This window comes from Macrobrachium nipponense, chromosome 48 (assembly GCF_015104395.2).
Source record: "Macrobrachium nipponense isolate FS-2020 chromosome 48, ASM1510439v2, whole genome shotgun sequence".
NCBI lineage: Eukaryota > Metazoa > Arthropoda > Malacostraca > Decapoda > Palaemonidae > Macrobrachium > Macrobrachium nipponense.
In genome coordinates this window covers 18,771,462-18,784,289 of record NC_087223.1, presented here as the reverse complement: position 1 = coordinate 18,784,289, position 12,828 = coordinate 18,771,462, and the positions used below count along the sequence as shown (strand labels likewise).

Below are 12,828 nucleotides of genomic sequence, written 5' to 3'. Positions count from 1 at the left end.
TCAACAGCGTCATTATAAGGTAGAAAAGTCAGGGAGAGGTACGAATAGCTTTCTTTTGGGAAGTACCCCATTCTCTCATATGAATCTGTTTTATACTTTTTTTATTGTTTAAGAAACACTCCTTAAACTTGGGGCCTCCCTGTGATATGGTTTTTGGGCATACAAGGAAATCAGTCAGCAATGGTAAAGTCTCATGATTCAAGCTTCAGTTACTGATAGTGGAAAGAAATGGCAACTGACTTGGGAAAACAAAATCCAAGGAGAGATAGACCAATATGGGTGGGCTGTGTGGAAACATGTATTTACAAACGAAAGAGTACAATAAAAAAATCTGCAGGTTTATTTTTTTTATATAAGGACCTGAAAATATTATATTTTCTGTCAGTCCAATATAGCACCCTCTACCCGAGAGCTAATAAAGGCAATGAAAGTGGTTAAAGCCAGTCACAATAAGGGCCCTCCCCCACCAAAAATCATCAAACATGACCCTAGAAAGCATAAAGGAAAACAAGTGACCACCAAGGTGATCTTTCACAACCTAAGCTTTCTTTTGTATCGAAAATTAATGATTTACTATTTGATTTAACCTGGTGGGGAACATACTATTTTTTTTTTTCTTTTTTTTTTTTTCATTTGGTCCATCCGCCTGTGGTGGGGGTTTTCGTATGGTTAACACTGGGTACCTAGGCCTCTTTAGACTAGTTCCGCTATGTGGTAAGTTTTAGGTAAAAAAACAAAAGGATATCTGGGTTTGTACATTTGCAACTGCAAAAAGGTGTTTTAATAATCTTTACTGTACGCGAATTACACCGTTAATATTCGAAATAGGATATTGTTGTTAGTAACGGTTGAATGTAAGTGGGAATTGTAACTATCTAAAGCCGGGACGCAGTGTTTATCCCATACGCAAACACCACAGGCGGATGGACAGATGGAAAAAAAAAAATCCGAGTAGAGTTAAACTGTCGTGGGTTCGCATCCTACTATAGATTGAGACAGGATCTTAGAGCTGGGTTTTATCCCCATAAAAAATGATGTTAATGGTCCTGATATGAGAGAGAGAGGGTATTAGCACAGTAAATACCAAAAAATCTATAGAAAACTTGTACTTCTTGTGAGGAATCGAAGTAGTTAGAGGAGAGGAGAGTTACAAGGATTAGGATGTCGCAAAGACTTCTTAGTCCATTTCCTAAGAAGGAGGAACATCGTGTGGCCCAACTTAATACATGTAGGAGCAGTTGGTTTTTTACTGTGCATTCACAGTGTCCTCATAATGATTTGTGTTCTAAGCTTCTTTTAAACTCTACCAACCAACTGTGCTGTTTACAACGCTTCGTGGTAGTGTCAATATCTTGTATATTAAAGAAGTACCAAACAATGTGAGGTGTTTGTATCTCCCTTCCAGTTCTGAGTTTCCATTCCATCCATTTTCTTGTCTGGTTTTCGTTTTAAATGTCAATAGGTTACTGTCTTAACTTTTGTTATGCCTTTCAGTATTTAGAATGTTTCTATTAGTTGTGTTTCTAAAGCCATATATGTTCATGCTCTCCGAGTCGTACTTCGGGTAAACCTATATGACCTGATGGATGGAATTGTGACTCTTTTTTTTTTCCAAAAAAACTGTTACTACCATATTTCAATTTTTTGTTATGGGGTCTAACTATTGATGTGTAGAGCTGCAGGCCCACAGGTTTCCTTGTTTCTGTATTTGAACTCGCCTCTTTATGTATACTCACTATAACTCTGTTTTTTTTTTTTTTTTTTTTTTTTTTTCTTTTTTTTTTAATCAGTCCCAAACCGCCCTGTGTGGTGTTTGCGCCATGGTAACCACTGCCTCCGGGCTTTAGAAATAACATCATAATTTCGAATATTAACGGTGTAATTCGCCATAAACAGTAAATTATTTTTAAAAAAAAACACTTGTTTTCAGTTGGCAACATGTTACACCAAGATAACCTTTTATTTAAACTCACCACACATAGCGTAACTATTTAAAAGACCAGGAAAACGGCAGTGTTACGATTGCGCTACCACCATCAGGTGGGGGATGGACCAGAATGAAAAAAAAAAAAAAAAAAAAAAAAAACAGAGTATAGTCTGCTGCTGCCCATTCATTTCTGCTTTTATAGTAGTTTTGTGGATTTTAAGTCCTTGGTAACTAATGACTCCAAAGTCCTCCATCTTGTTCTTTTTTCACTACTGTATTTATTATTCCGCTTTCAACGTAAATACCAGAAGACATTGAATGAGAACTTTTGGCGGATCTTATTGGAGAATCGAATGGGAGTTATAGAGAGAGAGAGAGAAGAGCGGAGAGGAGAGAGCAAGACTCCATGAGGAGAGAGAGAGGAAGACTAACGGAGAGAGAGACGAGAGGAGGGAGAGTTAGCACAGGAAATACCAGAAAATATTGATGGAGAACATTTGCAATTCTTATGAGAATAGAAGGAGTTAGAGAGGAGAGAAGAGAGAGAGCATCTCTCCCTCTCTCTCTCTTCCAAGTGCACCTCATTTGACGGAACAATATAAACAATCAGCGGGAAGAAGAATGGAGACAGGAGGGAGGAAGACGGCAGATAAGAGCAGAAGAAGAAGAACGAAGGACGAAGGAGCGGAGGTCTGTAAGCTTTTACTGATTAACGAAGATTAGTTTAGTTTGTTTTGGTTCGAACCCAAAGAGGAAGTAGACTCGCAACTTTTCACTTTCTTGTTTTCTGATTCTTTAATGAGAGACTGTGTCAAATTTTACTCTCTCTCTCCTCTCTCTCTCTCTCTCTCTCCTCCTCTTCTCTCTTCTCTCTCGCGCTTTGCCATGATGACGTCCTTTGGAACAAAAGGAAGAAACGTCGTGGGTGGAATCGTTTTCTTAGGAACCACGTCAGTGCCAATAAACTTTTCTGAAATACCTTTTGCCATTCTTTAAATTACTTTTTTTAATTTTTTTTAATTTTTTTTTTGCATATTTTTCTTCTCTACATAATTCCCTTTCATCTATGCCAGTTCGCTTTTATCTTTCCAGTTTGCCATTTTACAAAGTTTGACCAAAATGAGAGGAGAGAGAGAGAGAGAAGAGAGAGGAGGGGAGGTTTGGGGGGGGGGGGGGGGGGGGGGGGGGGTGGTGGTTGTTTTTTTTGTTTTTCTTTTTTTTTTTTCTTTTTTTTGTTTTTTTTTTTTGTTTTTTTGTTTTTTTGTTTTTTTTTTTTTTTTTTTTTTTTTTTTTTTTTTTTTTTTTTTTTTTTTTTTTTTTTTTTTTTTTTGGTTTTGGGTTTGTGTGTTGGGTTTTTTTTTTTTTTGGGGGGGGTCGGGGGGGGGGGGGGTTTTTTTTTTGGGGGGGGTGGGTGGTGTGTGTGTGGGGGAAATGGAGTGGGGGTGTTTGTGTGGAGGGAGCCGTTGTTGGGGGGGGGGTGTTGTGTTGGGGGGGGGGGGGGGGGGGGGTTTTTTTTTTTTTTGGGGGGGGGGGGGGGGGTGGGGTGGTTTTTTTTTGTTTTGGTGGGGGGGTTCTTTTTTTTGGGTTTTTTTTTTGTGGGGGGGGGGGGGGGGGGAGAGAGGATAGAGAGAGAGCGAATTCTCATGACGGAAAAACTGGAAAAAAGATTTAACCGCCCCCCAAAAATTCAAAAGACTGAATGATTGCTGGTTTATTTCATAACTAAAATGAATTATGTATACGAAATTCAATAAAAGTTAGGATTCGTAATATAGTACGCCCCTGAAAAATGAACCGCCCAAAAGCATTTAAAAAACCATTATTATAAATTATTGCTATTAAAAATAAAAGATACTGCTTTCTTATCATTTACACGTCAGACAAATGTGTTTACATTCTTTATTTTTCCTTTCCTTTATAAAGGAACTCAATCCTGAAAACTCGCGTTACCCTGACCGGGGGAGGGACTCTCGCTCTATAAACGGTAAACAGGTTACAGTATAATGGGTACACATCGTCAACCCTTTGCAATACCTCGGTTAATCATTGTTACACCCCCAGTTTAGGGGGGAAAAAGCCAATCGTTCTGAATGAAAACGTTTAACCTAATAACCCACGCAGAGCGTTCCTGTTTTGGGCCGTCCATGTTTACCCATGCCCGGCGGGCGGGCGGAACTAGTTCGCGGATGCGTATTATTTTTTTCTTTTTTTTTTTTATGCTCGGCCGTAAAATTAACGGGACCGAAATTCTCATTCTCCTAATGACGTTCATGATTGGAAGGCAAATGGGCGGGTCCAGTGGCGTGTGGGAGGGATTGATTGAGATCGATTCGGGCGTTTTCGACTCGCGATAGGCGGGGCTTATCAACGCCCCACGAACTCCCCAGAAACGCTACTTTGCCAATTATGACGGTTCCGATAACGACCTGATTGCTTAACTTATCTCGCTTTGCAAATTTACATTTTTAAACGGGGCCTCGCCCTTCCACCCACCCCCACCCACCCTGGATAGGATTGGTTCACCCGATCGTGCTAAAAATGCACCCAATTGTTTCAAAAGGCCTCCCCACGCGCGGGCGTGGGGCGTGTGGGTGGGTGTGTGGGAAAGACAAATAAAAACCCGCCATGTCGAAGCACCGATGAGTTCCGCCCAACGCAGTGGTTAGCGATTAAAGTCATGTTTCTCAATTTAAATGAAAAAAAAAAATAGATACACAAAAAAAACATTTAGGTAATTAACTCCGATTCATTAGTTGCAAGTTACTTTGTTAATTGAAATGTAATTGGACTTAGCGTTCGTAGCGAATGGTAAATTGGCGGAATATTGCTAGGGCGGGCACGTAGTGATACGGAGTTCGGGTGTGCGCAGCGGTGAGCCGGAACAAACTTATTCATATAATGACGATTATTATCATAATTTCTTATTTTAAATAAACAACCCGTGGGGCATGGTGCAGGCTGTTGCTACCCAGATGAGTATCCCTAGGAGAGAGAGAGAGAGAGGAAGAGAGAGGGTAGAGAGAAGGACGGGGCAGGAGAGAGAGAGAGGGAGGACTGGAGACCGAGAAGAGAGAGAGAGAAGTAACTACAGCTTTTATAGGTTCTAGGTCTTTCTGGTCAAAAAAAATCCGCAACTTGTAAACTTCACAGAATTAAGCCACAAATCTATGTGGAATTCCTTATATACACGGAGGAGGCTAAAACTCTTACGGCCATAGATGAACTATCCAACCGCATCTGCACCCCGCCCATGGAATCAAAAAACCTGGGGCCAATTATTGCTTAGGAAATATACGAAATTATAAGCAACCTTTTCTCCTTCGTCAGCCCAACCTGAATGAAACCTGTGTGGTGTTTGAATTACTATTAGTCCTCGAACCACGACCAAATTGTAACTAGTAAAAAGTTATGATCAGTAGTCTTTCGGAATAATTCTTAATGACTCCATAGTGATAGTTTGTACGACGTAATTAATGTAAATAATATCGTCCGCTAAAAGTATCTGTTGGTTACATAGGCAAACTTACCAAAACACTCTTAGCATGTGACACAAATTTGAAAATAAACTAGGCCTACATTTTAACGTGGTATGTGTTAGTGTGTTTTTGAGTGGATGTTTGTGCAAAACCTGTTTTACATAACAAACTTATTTAGCTGTGGTTTCTTGGTTTTGGCTTTAAGTTAAGGTAGGGTGTCCGCTTTAATTCGTTTCAGGTCGAGATAGCGGGATAAATGAAATGCCCACCCCAATCGGCACTATAGTTATTAATTAAAGCACAAGTTTCCTCAGGTTCAATTGAAAAAGGCTTCAACAAAAACGCCAGATTGCAGTTAGACCATAAATGGAGCTAGATCATTTCTTTCCTCCTTTTATTTTATTATATTTTACTTTCATTTTCATCGGTTCGGGGCTAAAAATAGACAATGAAATGACCTCTATCCCATAGACCTCTAAAAACTGACCTATTTCTTCTTCCTTTTCCTTGTGTTTTTTTTTTTCTTTTTATTTTCTATGGTTCTGGGCTAGATAGAGACCATGGCATGTCCCATTACCAATCAGACCTATATAAATCCTAAAAAAAAAAAAAAAAAAAAGCCAAACGGGAATCCCAAAGATTCAGTAGAAAAGGGTTTAAAAACAAAAATAAAACAGACGACATTGATTAGACCTGCGCGGAACTAAATCCAAGAAGAAGGAAGAAGAAGAACGAAGTAACAAACAAATAAACAACTAGATTCATAAAGCCATCGTGTTTTATTTTTTCCATCTCTAATGGGAATATATAGTCATTTTTTACCTCCATTATTTGGACGAGCCGTAGGCCTATACTCACGGTTTACAACGGTTAATTGCGTTTTTTTCACATAAGATTTAAAACCCTCCCCCAGGATGATAGAAATTAACACTGTTACGTAATGAACCCCGTGGGATTTTTAATGCGGTAACGTAGGGGGCGAGTTTTATGTTATTTTTTCCTTGGTCTTGAAAGATTTCCGTTGCATTCATTCCGTGTAAATTGATTTGGTGGGCGGGCGGGGATTCGGGCGGTTGTAAAAGGGCGGTTAGGGGTAAAGGTAAAAATAGATAATTAAAGACACACGTTAAAAACCTACATACACACACACACACAAATAAAACATAAACATCTGATTTGCATTAGGGATGCTGTAACATTTCGCTATACAGCCTGTCCATAAAATCCCAGTACCATTCTGAGCAATATATACTTGTAATGGTACTGGGACTTTATGGACAACCCTATATTGTACCAACGAAAGCACCCGTTACATTCCCGAGACTAATGTCCATATATAGCAAATATATGAATGAATTTGGATTTGGTAAAATTCATTGATCTCAAAACATAAATTTTAAGTGGGTTTTCTTAAATGGCCCGTTAGGTTGTTCTTAGCTAAAATGACGGTTTGTTCTTGTTGCGTTAAAACAATTAGTGGTTCAATGTTGTTTACTTTTACTGTTGTTGTACAAAATTTTAGGCTGGCCTTTGCAATATATAATATATATATATATATATATATATATATATATATATATATATATATATATATATATATATATATATATATAATCACATTTAAAAGAGGCAAAATACATGAGATTTGAAAACATAGGACTAAGGCTGAGTTCTGAACAGTAGGTTAGCATCGATTTTTCGTAGCTGGTAGCATGGAACTGCTTTTTTTTTTTTTTTATTTGATATTAAATCTAGAACTGACACCCTAGGACACGTTGCCCCTCCCAGCAGACTCCTTAGGCCTGTGGCAAGTTTATAGTAATAGTCGCACAGGGGGGTTGTGTATATGCCCAATGCTATCTGGTGTCCCACTGTGGTGGTCACTCATTGGAATCTCTCTTAGCTTGGCAAATGTACCTGGTTTTAATAGTTAATGTGAATGTTTATATATAGGCTATATAAAACCTCTAACTTATATATACTATATAATATAAACCAATACATTTGCCCAGCTGAGAAAGAACTTTTAATCTATCAACTAAACTTTCAATGGCTTCTTAGGCCTATAATCAGAAGATCCCATAGTTATATAACTACAGGGAACCTAGCTAGCACTCCGGAGAGTGACCACATTGTAACGCCAGACACCATTTGAGCATATACTCCCCCATGTGTGAACCGTTAACCTCAACTTGTCACTGTGGCCCACAGAACTCGGAAATCTTACGGAAGTGGTAAGATGTAGGAATGGAGGTCACGAAACTTTAAAAAGAGACACGAGTCGGTTCTCAATTGATTCCGCTCTTGAGAGATTCAAAAAATAAACCTTCCCGGGACGAAGTTGACGTAATTATTCGACGACAAGATGTTATTGATGCCCGTTGAGGAGTAACGGTCTATAATTATCCGGTTCGCGGAACAATGGCTGGATCGTCTGAAGAAAAAAAAAAGACGTAACACAAAATCAAACGCTCGGCGTTAGACCTATGTTTCACATTCCCGCTCGTTTTCTCTGCTTTGAAATCATACACAGCAGAATAAATTGATCCCAGTTTAAATTATTACCCATTAAAGTTATGATAAGCTTTCTGAAAAGGTTATCTTACGGGAAATTAAACAAAAAAAATGGATAGGTTAAATCTGTCTCTGAAACTGGCGTCATCCATCTTTGATAGAGTTTGAAAGCCTTTTGGGGAAACGCCACACTCCCTTCGCTAATTGGCTCAGTGATACCCCTGCTGACTTTTCTAGGAACTAAGGAGGAAATAAACAGGTTGATGAAGGAGTTGTAAGGTTGCAATTTATTCTCGGAAGAGGAATACAATGAGTTATTTTATGCTACAGGATCTCAACCGGGAATTCTATAAGTCTTTCTAAAAACCCCATTCGTCTTATTCTGTCCTTCATCGGCACTTCTACTTAGAAGTTCGATCGATTTCCTATACTTAGCTGGGAGAGCTCTCTCTCTCTCTCTCTCTCTCTCTCTCTCTCTCTCTCTATCTCTCTCTCTCTCTCTCTCTCTCTCTCTCTCTTGAGAACTTGTTGCCAATATCATTTGCTGGTATGGGACTAATTGAGACTTTTGACGCTGTCTTGAGGTGTTGGAGAAAATGGGCCAAGCTAAGTTATCCTAAATAATGTGTGAATTGAAGAGTGTCATAAAAAAAGTGGTTAAACTTCAGCCTTTCGAGAAAGAGTCAGTCATCCATTCAGTTCCTACAGTACCTGTGGATAATTCCTCTTTTTTTTTCTCTCTTTATTTTACTGAAATGTCTCCCCTGTGCCAGATCCTTCAGATATTTTGACATTCTCTCCTAATTTCTTACCTGTACCAGTTTTCCATCTCCTGGGTTAATAGCCTGTGTCCCATCTGCTAACTTCTGGACAGTCCTATATATTATTGGTCTAGCGGTTTTCCTTCAGTTACTGAAACTCTGATTTCTATTAAAACAGTTCACCTTCCCTTGTACAGATTTGATCAATTTGAGACTCTATTGAGAACACAGGGATCGGGCCTCAATCTAGTACAAAATAACTACTCCCGCCTATTCACCATGTAAATAGAGCATCTCTCTCTCTCTCTCTCTCACTGGTAAAATCAATGGAAGGAGAGAGACCGAGAGGAAGACCTAGACAAAAACATGTGGATGGATTGGTGAGAATGACTGCAGCTCAGTAGCCATGATTGCCGACGTTCTTGGGGACATGGCACCTGGATGATGATGATGATGAGGATGATTCACCATGTTATTGAAAATTTCCAGGAATTGGGAAGAATCAAGAATTTCTAACAGACGCTTTGACGGGGATCCATATGTACGCGTACCCTTCATTGGTACTGCACTATAAACAAGTTCTTTGCTCTAGTCAATGACGTTGGTCTCGCTCTTGGAAGGAACAGCGCTAATGACGTCACACAACGACTGGTGGGTTGGCCAGTGTTTCACCTGACACTCCCTGTGAAGAGAAACGGCGATTGTGAACTTGAAATAGGAACGAAGAATCTGCCAGGAAATGATATAAGAACTATAGTAGATTCACATCAACTGTGGCATTTGATGTCAAGGCCAATCAGGAGCGTCGTAAGGGACTGGCCTAGACATCAAATGCACGGTTGATGTGAGTCTACTATAGTACTATGTTGTAACTATTGGTACTGAGTAAGGTCCCCAATTCTTTGTGATTATTGCCAGAAGAAGAAGAAGAAGAAGAAGAACCTCTCACCTACGGCAGTACCACTGCATGCGACAGCGCGAACATCTCCGCCCGGCTGGACTCCCGCAGACAGCACAAACTGGAATGTCGGAAGAAGGGCTTCCAGAGCCTCAAGGTTCCAGGCAGCGGGACATGCTGTGGCAAGAGTGCTGAGTGACTCCTGCTTGGTGAAAGGCATCTTGGGGCCAAAATCTGGAAGAGTTCTTGCCAGCGGCCTGTCCACTGGCTGACGACTCCATTGCCAAGCTGTTTTTGGAAGATCGAATAGGCTTGAGTTAATGCGCTATGGCGGCTATGATAATGCTAGTCCCATACCAAAGAGAAGTGTTGGGTAGAATAGTTAACTGTTTTGTTCTTTAAAGTTATTGTATCTAAGAACTCACAACATACCTCAACAGTGTGGTCCAACAGCATTAAGTTGTAATGCAGCTTTAGGACCAACGCTAAGGCTAATATCTATATATAATGCAAAATAGGACTAGTTAGGCCATACTAAAACTTGCAACAGAACTTGTGTCTAACATGTAAGCAAAATAGGACTAGTTAGGCCATTACTAAAACTTGCAACAGAACTTGTGTCTAACATGTAAACCAACCTGCCTAACAGTGGTAACCAAAGGTGGTGGCCTGGCTTGCTGTGGTGTGGTAAGAGCTAGAGCAGACAGCCACTTTGCGAACGGCTCCAGAACTGGCAGGTGAGACAGCAAAGCTTCGTTGAGTTTCCCTCGGATCACTTAAGCAGGGCTGCTCGCCTCCCCTGACTCAGCTCGTACATGGACAGAGTCTCCTGATCCATCAGAAGGGTGAAGAGTGTAACCCATATCTGCCCCTCAATGCGGTTCACGGGACCGGACGGCTTGGCATCCTTTTCTGGAACCCACTGGCCATCCTGGAAATCGTACGCAGTGTCCTTGTGGGTGGCTCTTTCCACGGTGTTAGTTGAAGCAGTGTTGCCAGAAGCTGGGGGACGTCGTGCGTCTGCAGGAGACTCGTCATAGCGACAGGGGGAGCTTGGACCTACACGCCGTAAGGAGCTGGATCACAGCACTTCTGCAGGCAAGAACCATACCCAGGCGATTCTTTTCTTCAGACACTTCACCTTGGATCGTGTTTACAGTTTCCTCACCACTTTCTGCACTTTCGCTGTTACTCAGGCCCCCAGCTTGAGAAATAGGAAAAAATAATTGTATATTGGTTGGCATTATACTGAAAAATCCCTTAAAATGTTATTTACTATTGCCATTAGCATGATGGGCTCAACTTGGAGCTCCATTTTTCAATAATAACTGAGAGAAACCTGCTTCTCATCTTACAAGCTTTAAGTGCGGCTTCAGGAGTGTATGGAGGTACTTCATGATACTGTGCATAGCTGGTTAGAATGTTAGCTGTCTCACACAATAGTCAATTATGTCCAGGACAAGGGCATCCAAGGCCTCGGCTGATTCTTCGTGGAAAACCAAGGACTCCAGGATGGTCAAAGCTGCTGACTCAGTCTGTAACTGTTGAAGAAAAACAGAGCTTTCATCTCCTGATTGATCCTAAGCTGACGAACTGCTACATTTCCCAGTGCTAGAGACCTTTTTTTCACATTTCTATGAGCTGTGGAATGGCATCTTCTGTTTGAAAAGCTGTGATGCATTCATTTGAGATCACTGGTGTTAGTTACTGTGGTTTTACTATTTTAACAATAGTCAAAGGTATCGACATCACTCAATTTTCCACTCACACCAACATGAGAGGCAGAGATGACGTGGGAGGCGTTCCCTGCTTCCAGACAAGCGGGAGCAGATGAAGACGCCATGACTCTCCCATGAGTAGATGCCATATTATCACCAGACCCTGTAACAGTTGATCAATGTTACTATTGAAGTACTGAGGGTACTTCTTCCCGCATGGGATGCTTGGAAGGAAATCAGTCCAGTAAGCTACACCCCAAGCTTGACTGAAAGACAAGGATGAATCATATGGATTAGGACCCCTCTGCTTTGAAAACAACCAGCTGTATTGGAACTTTCAGATTTTTAAGTGTCAAATGTTAGTGACAAAGGACCCCAATTACATCACAAAGTCTATCAAAGTAAGTTTACCGGACTCTTGCTGTGCTGGTTTTCTTCCCTCATCACTCATCATCAACTGCTGCGTCTTGCGACAGACTGCAAAGTTACAATGTTTTGTTCCTTGCAAGGCAGCATCATTAATCCTGTTCTCTATACCCTAATTTCTTAGCCAGGCTTGGGCTTGGTACAAGTGAGTAAATTCTCAAGGTAGATGTTTAAATTCTTTATCAGAAGGTTAAGCAATGTTGGTTAGTTTGCTGTTTGGCTGGTGTTTTCTGTGAATGCTAGGCCATCAAATTGTATTTTACAATACTTGTGGTCTTTTGTTCGGCTATTTAGACAACGTTAGAGCCTGGTCCAGTTCTTGGATAAGAGATCACCAACGAAAACTGGGTGCTTTTAGTACAAACACTTCCTGGACTGTGAGGAAATGGCTATGAGGCTACAGAAACTGGGAAAAGACCTTAGAAGGTTTGGAGCAAATAGCATAGGTTCACAGTGATCCCATAGAAAGACAACAGAGTGGATGAGCGCGGCAGGTGAAATTTCCTAGTCAGCGAGTACCTTATTACGCAGCGTGATGCTCCTTTGTACATATTCCTCCCTCCTATGTGATGTCTCCAGAGCAACTTCCACACTAAGCTGTATAAGGCGGCAGCTCTGCTTGACCCACCTGGAAGAGAGAGGTAGGCCTATGATTGAAGGTAACTATGAATACAAATGAATAGTTGCAAGAGTGACTGAACAGGTGTAAAAGCTGGTTTGAGAGATTGCAATGGTTGTTTAATGTTTCTGCGGCTGGAGTAATGAAAGGATTAGAGAAAGGACGATGTCCTAAGCAAATGGGTTGGGAATAGAGTGCCTTTTGACTAATGTTAGCTGACGATGCAACACTAGGTGGTAATATGTTTGGCAAATCTGCACAGCATACAAAACTAATTTTAAAGTGTTTATAAGAAGTTGAATGTTAATATGAGAATGGTAGAATCCAAGATGGACAAATGTAGGTAGAAAAATAGATGTGGCTGTGTTAGGAAACAACAAGAGTCTGATCAGAGAATAGGTAGGACAATTTAGTTAGGAAAAACCACTGGTAGAAAAATATATAGTAAGGGTAGAGTGATGAAGAATCTACCAGAAGTTAAGGTAGAAA

At 40.6% G+C, this 12,828-nt stretch overlaps 1 pseudogene; it reads right to left on the bottom strand.

The window, feature by feature from the left end:
* Positions 1-9,051: 9,051 nt before the first annotated feature.
* Positions 9,052-11,745, bottom strand: LOC135205154 (zinc finger MYND domain-containing protein 10-like; annotated as a pseudogene).
* Positions 11,746-12,828: the final 1,083 nt, after the last annotated feature.